Raw genomic sequence first — 18670 nt, forward strand, 5'->3', positions numbered from 1 at the left:
GCACTGCCTTTTTTACCCAATATGTTTGAGAAACACCAAAAGGGGTGAATCCAACAGAGTCTGCCAAAATTCAAGTGATACTTTCCTAAATTTATAATCTTTAAACTCAGAGAATAAATCCTATGGGGTACAGCAAGTCAGTTCTGCTACCTAAAGTCAGAGACTTTCTTTAAGACAGCCTTGCCAAGACTTTATTGGCTGGCATGACAGCATAGAAGCTCCTCAAGAAAATGCATAACCCAAAGAAATTCCAACAGTGCTATTGAATTCAGCTTAAGAGTAAAGAAGGCCATATATTATTGACTGATCTGCAACAATCAGTAGAGTCAATGGATGATGATTTTTTAACATTAGCTACACTAATTACTTACTGTTTCAAAGCTGGAAAAAAATCAATGAGAAAACATTATATTCTCCACATTTAAGCAACTATGACTCACTGCTAGTCATTCTGTCTGATTTTCTCTATGGCAACTGTACAAGTATTGTATCTGGTGAATAAGGAATATATTACGCAGTACCACATATCAAGAATTGAGCATTTGCTGCACAAACATACAGTGGAATTGACCTACAAGTATCTCCCATGAACCACCTCCTCATTTTCTGAAGAAATTTGGCTTTTGGATCTTCAGAGGAACTCAGATTTTGCCTCTCAGTCTCCAGTTTATTCCACAGATTGTGTGTGGATTGTGTTTTACAGTCAGCATGAGAGAGCACTTCTGTTTTCAGATCCTAGTTTAAAGTCCTTATTTAAGTAAAGAAAGGACAGAAATACAGATAGAGTGAAACAATTGCACAGACTTTATTAAAATTTGAATCATGTCTCCCTCATTCTCTTCCTTCCCTACAGTAAAATTCCCCAGTTATAGCACAGACATCCATTCTGGACACAGACTTTTCAGTGGTGTCAGAAAACGGTAATGCAAAAAATACATGCAAGTATGTGGTTCTGTACTGTCCACCAATGACTTTCAGTGAAAGGATACAATTTACCTGATCTACCAGCTAACAGCATGGGGCCATACTGTTCCTTTGGTTTATCAGAGCTGAAGGAATTACTGATAAGTTTAAACAATAATGTAGATTTGGTGATGACAGTAATTAATTTCATAACTACCTATTTGACATAACTTCTATACTTTTTCTATATACTCTGCTTTTTTCTTGCAATTCCCTCAAAAAAGAGAAGCTTCTTTATATAGAAAATACACAAATGGCCACATCCTCAACTGATACAAAGGAACGTAACTCCACCAAAATCATTCTGATGGCATGATTCCCGTTAGCAGAGTATCTGGTCTGACATGGTTTATGAGGGAAAGCAAGAAATGACTTAGAATTTCTCCTTACATTAAGTCCTCTTTTTAATTTATTAATAAAAAACAATAGAGACACATTAGTGATTAGTAATCAGAGTTCACTGTCTCTTGCTGATCAGGCTGACAGCAAGTTTTGGAGGCCATTTCCAACAAGCTCATATTAATTACTTGATCAACAATTGAGGATTAGGCTTATTACTCATTCAAAGAATTCTTAAAATGACTCTCAATAAACTGCCAGTTTCCAGTAGAGGATATTGACTTTTAAAATTGTGTAGCACTGGCAGAAACCTGTCCATAAGTAGTTCAGAAGGACTGTCGTTTAGGTTTGAATGACTGATTCAGTGTTACCAAAGTCAAATGCATGTAGTACTCAATAGTGGTTAACACACTATTGCACTTCCTGATTCCCACCTCTTTCTGAACATGATAGTTGTGTTCTACATATTTAACTTCAGTTTATACTTTTCTACAAAGTCCATCCTTGACTGCTACTAAGATGCATTTTCTCTACATAATTTTTTGTCAATTTTTATTGAGTTCCCATTTTTTAAGTACAAAATGTACTGCTAAGTATTATTCTCCTTCCACATTCTTATTAAGGTTTGTAGAGTGCCTGTCATGTGAAAGTAGCGTACTGCAGCCTAGCCCTGTTAAGATATTACATAGACACTCAACAGAGAGAGGAATGAGTGATGACTCAGCAGGCAAATTTTTTGGCAAATACCATTCTGTGACTCCTCCCAAAAAGGGAGGAATACCTTACTGAAAGCATTTTTTTTCATACACAGTCTTTCAAAATAAAAGTCCTTTAATACTCTAGACCTTCTAATTAGGATTGGTAAACTAATGTCATTCAGGATATCAGATGCTTCTGTTGTTATTGTTGTGTCCAAAAGACTTAAAGACCTTCAAGCAAGCGGTGTTCTAATTTTTGAGTTTCAAAATACAAAAAAAATAGCTACATTTCTCCTACTAAGTTAAATATACCAAGCTCAGTCTCTGGCCAGAGGACAAGTGGTACAGCATGGTTTGCACCCACAGGGCTAAACCTGCTTGCCAAAAACAATTGTGTAGCTTCATCCTTACTCCTATCAGAGCATGGGGCTTGTATCAGAGTCAACCAGGCCTAAGTTTTGTTTCAGAGAGAATTAATTGGCAAAGACAAAACTGTAGCAAGGAGTGTGCTGTTAACAGGAAGGCATGGAGGACTGGGAGATTTTGCTCAAGTCTACCTCTTCTGAATTAACTGGCATGGTCCTACTCGTTCAATCTGAGTTTTCTACAGTGAATTGTGTTTGACATAACTTGTGTCAAAAGGAGACTAAAACTATAGCATACAGAGAAGTGTCAGCAGTGGATGATGGCCAGCTGACAGCCAGCAATGCTTAGCAGGCAGAAACAGTGACCTGTATTTGGCAGGACAGTTGCACATCTGTGCTACCAGCACATTTTTCTTGCTAAGGTGTCATCTAGATCACCTATGCATGTAAGCAGCAGTTTTGATAAGTAACTCAAAAAAATTAGGGAAGAGAGAAACCAGCCCAGCAAATGTAAAACTCCCGAGGTAAGAAACTGGTGCTTATGCATAGGTGATATCTTCCTCTTACAGGTGACTAACAGAAGAACCACTCCTACCTTCATTTCCACTCCAGTCTAACCTTATAAAATAAGAAGATGCTTGGGACTTTTGCTGCTTCTATGAACAGGGGCACTTTTCAACTCCAGTGACAATAATTAACCAAGGGAACACATTGCCTATGAGTACATCCTTACCAAGAGGTATTTATGACTCAGAACCAGGCTAGATACGGTTATGTGAATCCCAGTAGGATTCACAGCTGCAACAGAGAGGAGAGGAAGAAATAAAGAGTGTGTGTGTGTTTGGTTTTTTTTACAGGCAAGCTATTCCATCACTAGATCCCCACAGCTTTCTGTAACTTTCTCTTGAAAATCCTGGAAAGACATCTTAAAAAAACCCAAACCCAAAATCTACTGATTTGATGTGAGATGGCAACTCCCTTTCTCTGTAGGCATCTTGGCTCAGTCCAGGATGGAGATTTTAAAGACAGACAAGCAATTTTGAGGGCAGCCTTGTGAAGCCTAACTACTGGCATTGGCAAGTGCCTGAGCTCCATTTTAACACCTTTTTCCTCCCCTGCTGCTCAGAAGTCAGAATTCCTCTGCCTAATCTGCATGTATCTCAGAGAATGTCTAAACCTTTCAGAGGACAGAAAGAGAAAGGAGCAGTCTACCAATTGGAAAAGTCATGTAGACTATGTCTAAAACCGAGTTCACACCACTCCTCTTGACAGCAGCCCATTTTTACCTGCAGACTATCTTGGGCAATGAGTTGTAAGGTGGCTTACAAAGGCCTCATCACTGACTAAATGAATATTTAGATATTATATATGGAATTCCTCTCTTTATATTGTATGTTTCAGAAGTGTATCGCCTTGGTGATTAAAATAGAGAGGAAGGTCATTTTGCAATACAGCAGTTGCACAGAGGTGAAACAATTGAGAGCCACTTTTTGTAGATTATGCTAGTGTTAAAATAAGCAAAATATTTCAGTGAGACTTAAAGCTGATACAAAATTCTAGAATACACAGGGATAATGTGTTTTATGAATTTTTTTTGGTGCCAACCCAGCTTGCATTTGTTACTGCTATTGCATGTTGCCATTTCTGGGGAAGACCTTTTGGCTGATAGTTGTAGGGTGTGAAGAGCAATTGTTTAACCACACCTTCCTGAGTGAAGGAAGGAGCGCCGTCAGAGCACTTTCATATACATTTTTTAATTGCGAGGAAATCCTTAGTGACACTGCAGATGTATTTAGCAGCCCTTTGTTTTCCCAAAAGGTGTGGCAAAATTCATCAGCTAAAGAATGGGAAAAAAAAATGCTATAGTAGTATGCAAGTTGTCTAAACCATTTCACTGCTTCTAGGTGCCACAGAAAATGGCTGAGCAATTTATTCCATTTCCCTTTCTAAAATTGCTTGGTAGAGAAAACATGCTAATCATAGCAGGTGCCAGCACTTTCCATGGCAGATAAATTATCTTCAGTGTTAATGGTCTTGCTTTTCTCACAGTTTGAATACCTCCCTACTCTGCAAATGAGCGCAATGTTTTGCAAAAATGTAAGTCTGGTCCGTATTATTCTAAACCTGTGTATCTTAATCTCGTACCACTACCATTATTACTTTAGCTAAAAGAATGCTAAGAGTTGCTGATAAAATCAGTTGTCTAAATATAATATTCAGCTGAAAATCTGGCTGTATCAAGTGACAACTGCATGGTACCAGCTGAGTGGCTCTAACTGGTTTTGTAGCTCATGTTGCTGATAAATAACTTATTTGTTTCTGTGTTATCATTTACAAATAATGCTTGTGTAGGTGGCTAAAGAAATAACAATCAGGCTCTGAGCAATAGTAGTGGGATTGTGACAAATTAGATGTGCTTTTTCATTAAAGAATAAGCAATACTACCACCATCACCTAGAAATCCTCACTGAGAAATCTGGAAAAGAAGCCATGGTTGCTGATTTCAGGGAAGGCATCTTGTTAAAAGACACTAAAGGAGAAAGTGAAGAGAGGAAGCTGTTTTTCTGCAACGTATCTAAAATTTTCTCAAAGCAATGAATTTGCCATGGGCATTTTAAACACATAAAAGACATCTTCCAAGCTGTTCTTTTAACGGAGCAGATACAGAGATGTATCTACACCACAAAATGATATCCTTGTGAGGAGGTTCAAATTACACTTATCTGATAGATTGCATTTTCCTCCTTAGCCTGGTACTGTGTAGGGATTATCTGTGAGGACTAAGCAGCCTCTGCTATTGTAATTATTATTTATTCTACTCTTTGGTACAAATTAATTTATACAGAAATGAACAATTGTCTGTCATTTGAAAACTTATATGGAAATTTTGTATCAGTAAAATAACTGATGGACTAGTGAAACAATATTTTGTTTATTTAATTTGATCTTAATTTGGTAAGTGGTTCCACTTTATTAACACATAACTGCCGTGCTTAACGGATCATGATCCTGTTCCCCATTCACATCAAAGCCAAACATGAGAATGGCAGAAAAGTAGCTCTTCCCCTATTTCCCATACATATATATCTGTGTTTCTCTGCGCATATCATACAATCACAGAATCATAGAATGACCTGGGTTGAAAAGGACCTCAAAGATCATCGAGTTTCAACCCCCCTGCTGAGTTCAGGGTTGCCAACCACTAGACCAGGCTGCCCAGAGCCACATCCAGCCTGGCCTTGAATGCCTCCAGGGACGGGGCATCCACAACCTCCTTGGGCAACATGTTCCACTGCGTCACCACCCTTTGAGTGAAAAACTTGCTCCTAATATCTAACCTAAACCTCCCCTGTCACAGTTTAAAACCATTCCCCCTTGTTCTATCACTATCCACCCATATGTGTATACATATACATAGATGCATATGTGTATACACGTATATGAATGAGTGTATACTCCTAACTAAAACAGTTTAATGAGAAGGCTTCCAGGCTCATGGAAGAGAAATCCATTGACAGCTACTAAGAAAACTCTAAGAAAGACTCTAATGTGCAAATTGATAGAGCTTGTAAGGACACTTAAGGAAAGCCATACATACACTTTCCCTGTTCTTCCACTCTTCCATAAGCATCTGCTTTTGGCCACCACTGGAGATAGAATACTGGGCTAAGTGGACTGACTGAAGACTGGACACTCACATTATGCCTCTGTTGTTAAAATGTGTGAATGCAGAAAATGTCTAATGCAGAAAACTGAAATTCCATTAAATTGTTCCTAAATCTTTGATGATGATGTAAACAATTATTAATACAGTGAAGGTGATATCAGATTTTTTTTAGAATGTTTATGCTTTGGGTATTAAAATAAGCCAGTCCTCTTAGTAAATCTCAGCACCGTTGCTCAGTCACTCAGCACTCTTTTTTTTTTCTACAGACTGAATTTCTTGTCTAGTTACTCAGTGAATGTGGAGAGTATGTATATAGGTAAGTATGGAGAACACTATATTTTGCTAATGCATGTTTAAGACAGTTTTCTTACAGCTAACTACCTTTTCTATCAAATAAAATTGCTCATCTGTTCAAAGGACAGATAAAATAGCAAGGCAGATTTATGGTATGTGTTGAAATGTAGGTCATCTGCAGGAGTAAAATAGAAAATGGTATTACAGAACTGGAGTCTTCTCTCCTTGTTCCCTTTCCAGCTTCTCTGGAGAATTCAGCTGTTTCACTGTCCTCCCTTGCCCTCAGAAGCAGAAGAATCAATAGCATTCCCAAGCATATTCTGAGGTGTAAATTTCAAGCACAGATTTCAATATCAAAGAAACGATGTGAAAGAGGTCAAAATACATTTCCCAAATCAGTGCTTCACCACGCAGGGTATAGTGGGCTGGGACACAGAAGAAACAATTGAGCCCTCATCTTGCCTTTATTAAACACTTTTCCTATTGTATAAACCATCCAATAGACTTTTATAAATGTTAGTTAATGTATTTTAAAAATCAACTTCTCTCTTATTCTGTGTAAATTATATACTTCTGAAAAATTATTTTAAAAACTATTAATACTTTGGAAATAATGTTGGCAGAAACAGTCTTTCAAATTATTTTTAATGTTCACTACATAAAGAATTTCACTGAAAGTTTTTTTTCACTTTTTATTTTTTTTGCTGTTCTTGTTAAGATCAGTGAAAACAAGGCTGGGCTTTGAAACAGGATATTTTCAAAATAATTTGGGTGATATTAAAAGGCAAAGAGTATGGACAAAATTATTATAATTATCAGGATGTAATCATGGAGTCTCAGATCAGTTCCTAACATTCCAGATCCTGCCTTGGCCCTACAGGAGCACACCATGAAGAACCCAGTAATTTAAAGAATGGATTGTTGTGGATCCTTGTGCAGTCTTGTAGACTGAGAAAACTAAATGAAAATTAATGCCCAAGTAGATAATCTGAATTCTACTCAATGAAAGGAGAAGCCAAACTGGTGACAACTATATTCAAACACTTGTTTCTTCAGTGCGGGGTGAGGATTTCCATCACAGGCCCTGTTTAACAAAGCTAAGCAACATCAAAAGTCAGGCTCCTACCTCTAGGTTTGTCACCCAAGACTCTACTAATGAAATTCTTCTCACTAATGTAGATGACTAAAGTAGGTCAGAGCATTGGGCTCTAGAAGTTACTGTTTCGCTTCGTTGTCTTGAAAGGGAGCTTAAGATGACAAGTGAGATGTACGCATCTACGCTGTAAACACACAGACACGTCAGATCAATCCCATGTTATGGCAGGATTTCAAGTTAAATTTTTTCTCTTGCAGAAAGCAATGACTTCTTGCCAAACTGAAAACCAAAGGAAACAAGCATGCAGATTTTTTTTTCTCTGGCTCTGGACAAAACTCAAGTTGCAAAGTTCATTCTGCACCCTGAAAAGTTCGCCACCTATACTAAATCAATATTTGTCTCATCTTCAAGCATGTCCTGTGGTGCATTGTAGAAAACAGCTTCCCTGCAACTGTGGCAACTGACAGAAAAAGTATGATGAGGTAATCTGGGCATGTGGAAATCTGACTGACGGAGAATAAGTAAGGCAAGGGGTGAGAGAAAAACCAAAGAATAATGGGTGTTGGTTTTTTTTTTTCCTTTTTTGGCAGTTTCTTCCCTTTCATTCACAGGTACACAAGGAAAACTCCTGTTTCGAGAAGGAATATGCCAAATCCTTTTGGGTTTGAACCCCCTAGTAATAACAAAAGTGAGACTTTAATTTAGGGGTTTATCTGCCTTGTAGTTAACTGTACTCATTCTTTTCAGATCCCTGAGCTGCAGACAAAACAGTATCAGTGAGATTTGACATCTGTGGACTTGTGAACAGAATCTCCGTAGTATTGTGCTTAAATCTCCATCTTTGATTTTTTTTAATTTTTCTCAAATTTTCATTTGAAATATGCAATTCTGCTCCAGAATATTTGAAACTTCTAAGTTCATTGTGGTTTTACCCTGTAGGTTGCAGCAGAAAGCTCCATGCTGTAGCTTAATTATACGGCCAGGATGGGTGTGTGAAAATAGCCACCGCATGCTGGAGAATAAATTGCTGGGTTTGGTTTTTCTTGATTTACAAGTTGCTATATGAGGTGCATGTTCCCAGGGAGTGGTGAAAAGTACGGGTGTGTTAAGCAGGTTTAAGAACATTTTAAAGAGACACAGTCAGGTTTGTGACATACTAGATTTGGTGTACTTCCTCCTTCTTCCCAAATAACATTTTCTGTGCTTAAAAGCAGCTGCCTCCTTGTGTAAGTGATACCACAAAATCCAGTGTAGCACTATGTGTCACACTGATCTCTGTGTCATTTTTTTTTATTTTTCTGTCATCAGCCAGGAAATGAAACTGCCAAAACTGCTGGTCTTCATACTCTTTGGAGAGCAGAATTCACATGCCATCAAGCCCAGCCATTAAAGTCCTGTGGTTTTCTATAAAAATGGCTGTGGTCAGGACAAACAATGCTTAGATCAAGCTATTTCTCAACTCTGAGCAGTATAGAAGTTATTTGCTAGTGCTGCTGCGACCACTGCTCTAGGTTATGGAATACAGTAGTCTGAAGTCTTGCAAGTTCCCAAGAACTTTGTCAAAAATCATATTGTTTTGAACTTCAATTTTCTTGCATCCCAGAAGTTCTGCATGGAAAGCAGGCATCATATTGAATCTTTCATATACATAGTACTGGCTTTGAGCCTTGAAAAACTAAAGGATATTTTCTCCTTCTGGGTAAAGATCTCTACTGGAACTAAAGATAATTTCAATTGAAAATTGAAAATAAGAGCAATCTTTTTTAAATGGCTTTCACAAGGGATTACTGTAATATCAATTTCAATCTCTTGCTCACTGTAGGAGAAAAGAGTTCAAGCCATATACAAACTTCAGCCTGCCATTATTGAAAATAGCTCTGAATTTTTTGTTTGGAAGCATTCAACGTCACATTCTAGGGAATATTTTAAAATCTTTTTTTCTTTTCTCAGTGATAAATGTGTTAAATTTTGGATGTTTTCCATGACATTATACTGTATAACTTACAGTACTATCTGATGTTCTGTATAATCAAAACATTTAACATCGTAAGATCCAGTGTTTAGTTATTCAAGAAAATGTATGTTTTAAATTTGCCCTTCCAGAAGTAATAAGTGAGCAACATGACACACACAAAAATCATAGTAAATCAGACTAAAATTTAATTCACAAAAAGAGCTCTTGCAAATGCCACTTTGGAAAAAGGAGAGTACATGGAAACTGAAATTCGGAAGTAGGTAGCAAAGTAACTGAAGGGAAAGGAGGACAATGTCAAAGAGAAAATGTAAGCAAGCAGAAAAGGATTTAGGAGGGCAAGGATCAGTCTAATCTTTGATACTGACAGTACAAATCATAATGATTTGTGATTATGAAGGGTTTTGAGAACTGGAGACATGAAGACACATGTCTTCTGCTATTTTTAAGCAAAGACAGAAGTGTTTAAAGGGCTAAAAGAATAATTCTTTCCCATAAATTTTACATTATAAAAAATCCGTGATCAAGTGAAGAAAGAGGATGAACAGTGATGTTACATGAAAAGTATGTCATGAACAATGCGTGGCATGTTAGTTATTCCTTCCACATGGCTTGTGATCAAGGTGGAATAACATCTGAATTTTGCTGCAGAAGGAAAAATGAAAGCCAATACTGGAGGAAGGGCAGTGGTCCAGCTGAAAATTACCCACAGACAAGCAGCCCTGGGAGGTTCATACAGAAGAACAAGTTCACTTATAACCTCTTCAGACAATTTTTCTCATGTCAGCCTCCTGAATGATCGAAGGTGTAACTGCAGTCACTGCCTGCTCAGGAAACACCCCAGTGATGGCCATGAATCAGTATCTCTGTCACTTACCTAACTGTATAGTGCAGTGATCCAGTAATCCAGTGCTGACAATAGCTTTGCAGTTGGCAGCAACGGTATGGTTTCATTATCAGTTTAAACTGATAATATTCTAATTTCTAATATTCTAATACTCTATTTCTAATGTTCTAATATTCTATTCTAATAATAGTCCCTCAGATCACCTCAGTCAGATCGGTAAACTGATCCAATTCACTAAAGGTCTTATGATCGAAAGAAGTGAGGGAAAGCATATAGCAAAAAAGAAAGATACTGGGTAGAGCAAGACCACCCATTAGACTTCATGTGCTATTAGGAGGTTTACACCAGTCACAAGACCAGCTATTAAAGCTAGTGTGTTAATTTAGCAACTATTAAACCAACAGGACAGTCCATACCATAAAAACAGTATTTTAACCTCTCTGTAAATCCAGTCATGTTGTTTCTAGTTATATTCTTCCTCTAGAGTATTTTCCCAGCCTTAACAGGCACAGATTTTTACAAGAGATCTTCCCCATAGGTTTTCAACTAAAAGAACTTGCTAATAGTTACAATGAACAAGATACGGCCTTTCAGATTATGTCTAAAATCTCTTAAAGTCTTAAAGTACTGCACTAGCTTTCCTCTCATCTATGAATTACATCTTGCTCAAATCCCTTCAAATACATATATGGGAAAAGCTATTAAAAACATCAATATTTGCCAAATGTTATTCATACATCATATTTTCTATATGAAAGAATCTTTCCTGACCTCAAAATTTGTTTTCATATTAACGATCCTTAATATCTTCCAGGCACTACTGGTATGGACAAAACTTGAGATTTGATGAGAACATTATCATATTAGGTGTTAGAGAAGTCAACTGACCACCTAATTGGTTGACAACTCAAAAGAGAACATACTTTCTTAGATTTTTAGACTTATACCCTTGCAAGCAAACTTCAATTAAATAATAGGATCCATTCACAGAATTACAGAATTGCTGAGGTTGGAATGGACTTCTTAAGCTCATGTAGTAAAACATCCTTTCTTAAACACGACCACCCCCCACAGTAAAAAAAGTGTTTTCTTGTTTTCAGATGGAATTTCAACATTTTTAATTTGTTCCTGTTCCCTCTTGTCTTGCCAGTGGGTACTAATGAGAAGAGTCTTGCTTCCTTTCCTTTATTCAATCCCAGCAGGTATTTACACATCAATGAAGCCTTCTCCAGGCAGAATAGTCCCAGCCTTCTCAGCTTCTCACATATACGAGATGTTCCAGGACCTTAACCGTCTTTGTTGCCCTGCACTGAACTTGCTCCAGTAAGACCTTATCATTCTTACTCTGAGGAGCCCAGAGCTGGACACAGTACTCCAGATTTGGCTTCACCAGTCCTGAGCAGAGGGGAAGGATCATCTCCCTTCATCTGCAGGCCATATTTTGTTTAACACAGCCCAGGATATTGCTGGTCCTTTCATGCCATGAGGGTGCATTGCTGGCTCATGGTCATTTTGTTGTCCATCTCCTGGACAATTTCCATTCCAAGGACCTTCTCAGCAAAGTCACTTACCGGTTAACTGATCCCCAGCATGTACTGGCCCCTGGGGTTAATCCTCCCAAATGAAGGACTTTGCCTTTACCCTTGTTGAACTTCATGAGATTCCTCTCTACCCCATTCTCCAGCTTGTCAAGGTACCTCTGAATAGCAGCACAATGAACTGGCACATCAGCCAGTCTACCCAGTCTTGCATCACCTGTGAACTTGCTGAATGTGCACTCTGTTCTTTCATCCAGGTCATTAATGAAGATGCTGAATAGTACTGGCCCCAGTGTTAAGCCCCGGGGCCATCTAAACCATCTAATTCATCCATCTAAATCATAGATCTTCTTTCCTCTTATGATGAATGACAATTTCTCTTCTTCCTAAGCCATAAGTATACTGTATAAATTGCTACTTCCTCATAGGGAAAACTGAATTAATAACTTTGAAAAGCAGCCCACACTTTCTCTGTAATTATGGGCATATTTTCATGGGACAGTGCTAACCGGTTTCTTTCCTATTTTGTTTTCTCCAATCCTTTCCACATCCTGTCTCTAACAACTGTGATTAGTGAAACAGATAAGGGCATCCTTGAGCCCTTCATGGAATAACAAACAAGAAGGAAGGAGGTAATCACATGTGCATTTGCAACTCTTATTTGGAACTATTATTATAAAGTCAATGAAATGTAAACAATCCCCACTTCTGCCTTATAATTAATTAATTACTAAAATGTACTGATTTATTATCATTCTGCTACAACAGAGGTGACTATTAAGAAGTTTGCGAAGAGAAAGAATAGTACAAGCTCAAAAAGTAAAATTCATTTACAAGAAGGTATTTAAACTTGAATATAAATTTCTGTTAGAAGCAAAGGAGATGAATGGAGTAAGTAGGTATACTGTATGGTGATGCTCCCCTCTGAGTCAAATAGTATGTAATCTCTTGAAGTTTTGTGTATGTACTTAAGGTGTTCATCTGTGATGAACATCCAAGCTAACCTGAATGCACAGGCAGAGTATCTCATAAGCAGTAGTACTATGAAATCTAAAATATATAAGAGATTTGATTTACTCAATAAGGTACAGTGTATGTATTTAGTCAAATATATGACCACACAGTCGAAGAAGGCATCATAGACAGCGTAGAGATGAAGGAAAGACGAGCCATAACTTTATGTATTTTAATTCCACAGTAAATTTCATATTTGTAAAAATATGTATATTACTTTACCAAATTTAAATAAGATCACGTACAACATTAATGTTCCCGATGACAATCCTTCTCTGTAGTTTCCTTGTGTAGCGTGCCATTAGTACAGGAATCCTAAACTCTGGCTCTTGGGTCGCTCATGCAGAGTCTCTAAATACAAGGTGGCTGTGTGTGCCTTGTATTACTTTCTCCTCAATTTGTGGTTAATAGAGTAGTCCTCAGTCAACACTTGGCAACAGCAATGGCAGACACAAATCTGTTTCTGGTTCCTGATGAACAGAACTCAGAATAACAAGGCACCTACAAGATGTAAGAGATTCCTGCTCTCGGTATTTTTCTATTGACTAGTCCTGAGTGTCTACACAAAGAAAAAGGGAATTTCAAGAAGCTCTGTATTGGGGCATATCTGCTCCCATGAATCATTTAAGGTGCCTGACTCCCCACAAAGCTGACTCAGAGCTTTGCATGCCAGTGTAAGTGGCAGATGACTCCCTGTGTCCTGTGGCTATGTCTGACTTTCCCCAGACTGTCTGATGTTCTTTCTGAGACCTTCATAAATTCTCCCCATAAATCCAGAGAGAAATTTGGGTCTAAGACTAAAGGCAGACAGAATGTGTAAAATCCTCACAAAACAGCACCAAACACAAGGGGTGAGATTACTCCTTTGTAAATATCTTATCTCTATCAGCGGATAGGAATGTGCAATGCACTTGCCTAGGAATGTCCAGGTGTGAATTCTCAGGGATCCTGGGCCGGTTGCGTCCATAGCTATTTCTGCCCCTGCCTCTCAGCCCAGTGTGGTAACTCCAAATAATGGCAACTGTCCTACATCGAAGCTTCAAGCAAGGATCAGATGTGATATCTTCTGCCATTTTTCAGGATCACTCAGTACAATAGATAGAAAAATTGTGAATGGCTGCCTCTTTATTTCTGGTATCACCGGATGAATCTCCAGGAAACTGCTCAAGGTGAGCAGCTTTATTATCTTCGTGCTAAAGAGAGCAGTGCCCTTGACTGCAGGTTTTTGCACCTTCCCCGAGCTCTGTCAGAAACAAGTTACTGGCCAGGATGGTGTGTACATCTAATCTAGTGTGTCCATTCCTCTAAAACAGAAAGCATAAAAAAGAAAAAAAATAATAAAGAATATTTATCAAAGATGCCCTTCTTTCTACTAGGTCTTCAGTGATTCAAAATATAGCATCAATATTAAAATGCTGCAAAAATCAAAGTCAGCTTCCCCCTTTTAACTCCAGTATTTAATTTTCTGCAATATCTCTCATAAAATATTTTTATCCACATACTCATTAGTGCAAAGATCACAGGACTGTATATACAAGGCTGAAGAGGACACACAGTATTAATTTAATATAATCACAATCTATTAAATATTTGCATAACTGCCATCCTCCAAGGAAATCTATTTTTGTTTTGCCAAGAGCAGTTCTTTAATGGATGATGGGGTAAGAAATATGATACGTATTATTACAAAGAATTACTTAGAGGTGAATGTACTGATTTTAATTATATCAGGTAATCTTGAGGCTCCCCATACTATCAAAAAAATCACCAAAAAACATTTGCTCTGCTTGCACCAGTTTATAGTTGGCTTTAGACACTGGCGGTGTGTTTTTTCTCCTATTGCTAAGTCCTGCCTTCCACTCCCTTGGAAGGACACTGTCTCAAACCCACCCTGACTAAAGTGACTCAGATTGTCTTCATCTGATCAGGCAGCTATAGAGAATAAATGCTTGCAGGCTCTCATCCTGGTGGGGGATTTCAACTACCTGGATATCTGCTGGGAAAACAATGCAGTAGGCTGCAAACAGCCCAGGAGGCTCCTGGACTCCACTGACAACAACTTGCAAAGAAGAGTGTACTCCTTCTCATGAAAGAAAAGGGAAAGCTGGTCTCCTCAGATGTGGAGAAAGCTGAGGCACTTAACAAGTTCTTTGCCTCAGTCTTCACAGCCAGTCAGGCTTCTCATGCCTCTCCATGTCCCTGAACTTCTAAGCAGGGGTCAGGGGAGCAAAATCCCTCCTAGTGTAAGAGTGGAGCAAGTCTGAGAACACCTCATGAGGCTGGATGTGTACAAGTCTATGGGGCTAGATGACATGCATTCCAAGGTTCTGAAAGAACTGGGCTGCATTAAAAGAGGAGTGGCCAGTAGGGAGAGGGAGGTGATTGTCCCCCTCTACTCGGCTCTTGTGAGGCGCCATCTGGAATACTGCATCCAGGCCTGAGGCCCCCCGTACAAGAAAGACACAGAGCACTTGGAATAGGTCCAGAGGAGGGCCACCAAGATGATCAGAGGGCTGGAGCACCTCTCCTATGAAGAAAGGTTGAGGGAACTGGGCTTGTTTAGCTTGGAGAAGAGAAGGCTCTGGGGAGACCTCACTGTGGCCTTCCAGTACATGAAGGGAGCATATAAACAGGAAGGGGAATGATTGTTCACAAGAGTGGATGGTGATAGGACAAGGGGGAATGGTTTTAAACTGTGACAGGGGAGGTTTAGGTTAGATATTAGAAGGAAGTTTTTCACTCAAAGGGTGGTGATGCACTGGAACAGGTTGCCCAAGGAGGTTGTGGATGCCCCATCCCTGGAGGCATTCAAGGCCAGGCTGGATGTGGCTCTGGGCAGCCTGGTCTAGTGGTTGGCAACCCTGAACCCAGCAGGGGGGGGGTTGAAACTAGATGATCATTATGGTCCTTTTCAACCCAGGCCATTCTATGATTCTATGATTCTATGATTCTATGATTCTATGATTCTATGATTCTATGATTCTATGATTCTATGATGTGGTTGCCAAACTGCTCTCCACCATATTTGAAAAATCATGTCTGTCAGGCAAAGTTCCTGATGACTGGAAAAATGGAAACATCACGCCCATATTCAAGAAAGGGAGAAAGGAAGATCCAGGGAACTACAGGCCAGTGAGCCTCAACCCTGTGCCTGGGAAGATCATGAAACACATCCTCCTGGAAGAGATGGTAAGGAATATGTTAGATGAAGAGGTGATTGGAGACAGCCAGCACAACTTCACCAAGGGCAGATTGTGCCTGACTAATCTAGTGGCCTTCAATGATGGAGTGACGATATCAATGAACAAAGGAAGGCCAACTGATGTCATCTATCTAAACTTGTGCAAAGCCTTTAATATTGTCCCACACCACATCCTTATCTCTAAATTGGAGAGAGATCGATTTGAAGGTTGGACTTTTTGGTGGATAAAGAATTGGTTGCATGGTCATAGCCAGAGGGTTATTGAAATGGCTCTATGTCCAAGTGGAAATTGATCACGAGTGGTGTCTCCCAGGGGTCTGTCTTGGGACTGGTGCTCTTCAATGTCTTTATTAATGATGTGGAAGGTGGGATTGAGTGCACCTTCAGCAAGTTTGCTGATGACACTAAGCTGAATGTTGCTGCTGATACAATAGAAGGTAGGGACACAATCCAGAGGGACATGGACGTGCTCGAAAAGATGGCACTAGAGAATCTAACGAGGTTTAACAAGGCCAAGTGTTGCACTTGGGTCAGAGCAATCCCAGATATGAGTACAGACAGGGAAAATAACTTATTGAGAGCAGCCCTGTGGAGAAAGACTTGGAGGTACTAATGGATGAAAATCTGGACATGAGCCAGGAGTATGTGCTTGCAGCCCAGAATGCCAACAGTACCCTGGGCTGCCTCAACAGCAGGGTGGCCAGCAGGGTGAGGGAGGTGATCGGCCCCATCTACTCTGCCCTCATGAGGCCCCATCTGGGGTACTGTGTCGAAGTCCAGGGCTCCCGGTACAGGGTGAGAAGCTGTTGGCATGTGTCCAGAGGAGGGCCACAAAGATAATCATTGGGCTGGAGCACCTCTCCTATGAAGAAAGGTTGAGGGAGTTGGGCTTCTTTAGCTTGGTGAAGATGTTGGGGTAACCTCATTGTAGTCTTCCAGTGATTGAAAGGAGATTACAGGCAGAAGGGGGACTGAATTTTTACACAGTCTGACAGGACAAGGTGGAATGGCTTTAAATCTAAAAGAGGGTAGAATTAGGCTAGATGTTAGGAGGAAATTCTTTACACAGAGGGTGGTGCCTCCTATCTAATAAACCAGCACTTAGTACGCTGTCTTGAGAGAATGGCCAAGAAACTATGAGCCTGAGACAGTCCTCTTCCTTAATCTTGGCATGAACTTATTTCCCTTTTGCATGTAGTCAAAGAGAAAATGCAAGAGAAAAAAAGGAATTGAAGCATTTTTCCTAAAGCAAATGTCCAAATTACAAATGCTGAAGAGAGGAGACTCTGTCCCCCTACACACTGGAAGCATGGATAAAAATCCTCTATTTTTCAGAAGGTGCATGTGGTGCAAATCAGTCGTTTAGCTATTTTGCTCTAGCAAGAATGGGCAAACAAACAGAATTGCTGTATCTAGATTTTGCTAAAAATTGCATGAATAAAAAACTTAGCTCTCAAAGCTATTGCCATACTTACCTTTTATGAAAGACTGTTTGAGTTTAGCAATACCAGTATTTTTTTTTTACTTTTTTAAGCATATATGACATATTAAAATGTGTAAGACCAAGGCCCAATTTGTTTAGTCTTATAACCTAAAAGAGATGTAAAGCATCACTTGCACTGTCTATATATGCTTTTTATTCATCCTTAAGATTCCTACATTTCAGAAGGTAGATCCATAAACTGAATCTTTTAGCTATGGTTTGCTGAACCTCCTGTCATAGTTCAGCACAAAAATCTTTGCTCTTTTCTTCCACATCACTGTGGAGTTTTTGAAGCCTCCATATTCTGTTACTAAAAGGTTATGGTTGTTATAAAGTCTGAAAGGTACTTTATAGCTTGAGATGCATGGAGAAAGATTGCCCAGATCAGTCCGCCTGAATGAAAACCTAGGGGCAGTTCAGAGACCCCCTTCTAGACTTCAGCCTCAGCACACTCTTGCCCGTGAGAGTAATGAATGTCGTTCAGTCACCACAGTGCATTCATTTGTCTTCAGTTCAACAACAGTCCTCATGCAAAAATGATATCCACAAGAGGGATTCTAAGATTTAAGTAATCTTTAAAATAACCGAACAGATCATGTAGCAAAGACTATAGTCGATACTTGATTGACGTAGTGATAATCTTTAGGAACTATTGAAAATACCTTTTAGTAAGAGAAATATTTAATATTACTGTACTCATTTGCTTATTTGTAATGCAAATGCCCTCGAAGCTCAGACCAGCGCAGATTTGCAGTTACCAATTCTGTAACGCACTTATCATTTAGTGTAATTTGCAGTTTGAACGCTAGGTGGAAACAGAGCAATGAAAATAAGATCTGTTATCAAATAATCTTCAGCACAGCAAATGGAAGAGCTTTCTCCAACACACATGACTGAAATCCCAGAAGAGAGAAATGGCAGCTTAAACCTGCTTAATTTCACCGGAGACCTCTATCATTCTCACTTCTTGTGCAAAAGAAGAGGACAAAATAGTCTCCCTACATTTCTTAAACTTGAATTTTTGATTTTCTTTCCTTGATGGCCAATTTTAAATTTTGAGATAGGATACATATATTCAGAATGCTCAGATGTATTTCTATTGATTGTTCAAGTATTTTGGTGGAAATTGAAATCTGAATTCAACATGTAGAAATTTTTCCTCTATTGTTTTTGCAGTTTTGCAAAACTTCAG

At 39.0% G+C, this 18670-nt stretch overlaps 1 long non-coding RNA gene across 1 annotated transcript in view; it reads left to right on the forward strand.

The window, feature by feature from the left end:
• LOC110408386 overlaps nucleotides 1-18670 on the forward strand; it is a 34852-nt gene that overhangs the window by 6240 nt on the left and 9942 nt on the right. The window contains exons 3-4 of the long non-coding RNA XR_002444300.1: nucleotides 6299-6348; nucleotides 7680-7904. This is a non-coding gene — a long non-coding RNA (uncharacterized LOC110408386). The remainder of the gene's footprint in view (nucleotides 1-6298; nucleotides 6349-7679; nucleotides 7905-18670) is intronic.

Source organism: Numida meleagris, chromosome 1 (assembly GCF_002078875.1).
Source record: "Numida meleagris isolate 19003 breed g44 Domestic line chromosome 1, NumMel1.0, whole genome shotgun sequence".
NCBI classification, from domain to species: Eukaryota; Metazoa; Chordata; class Aves; order Galliformes; family Numididae; genus Numida; species Numida meleagris.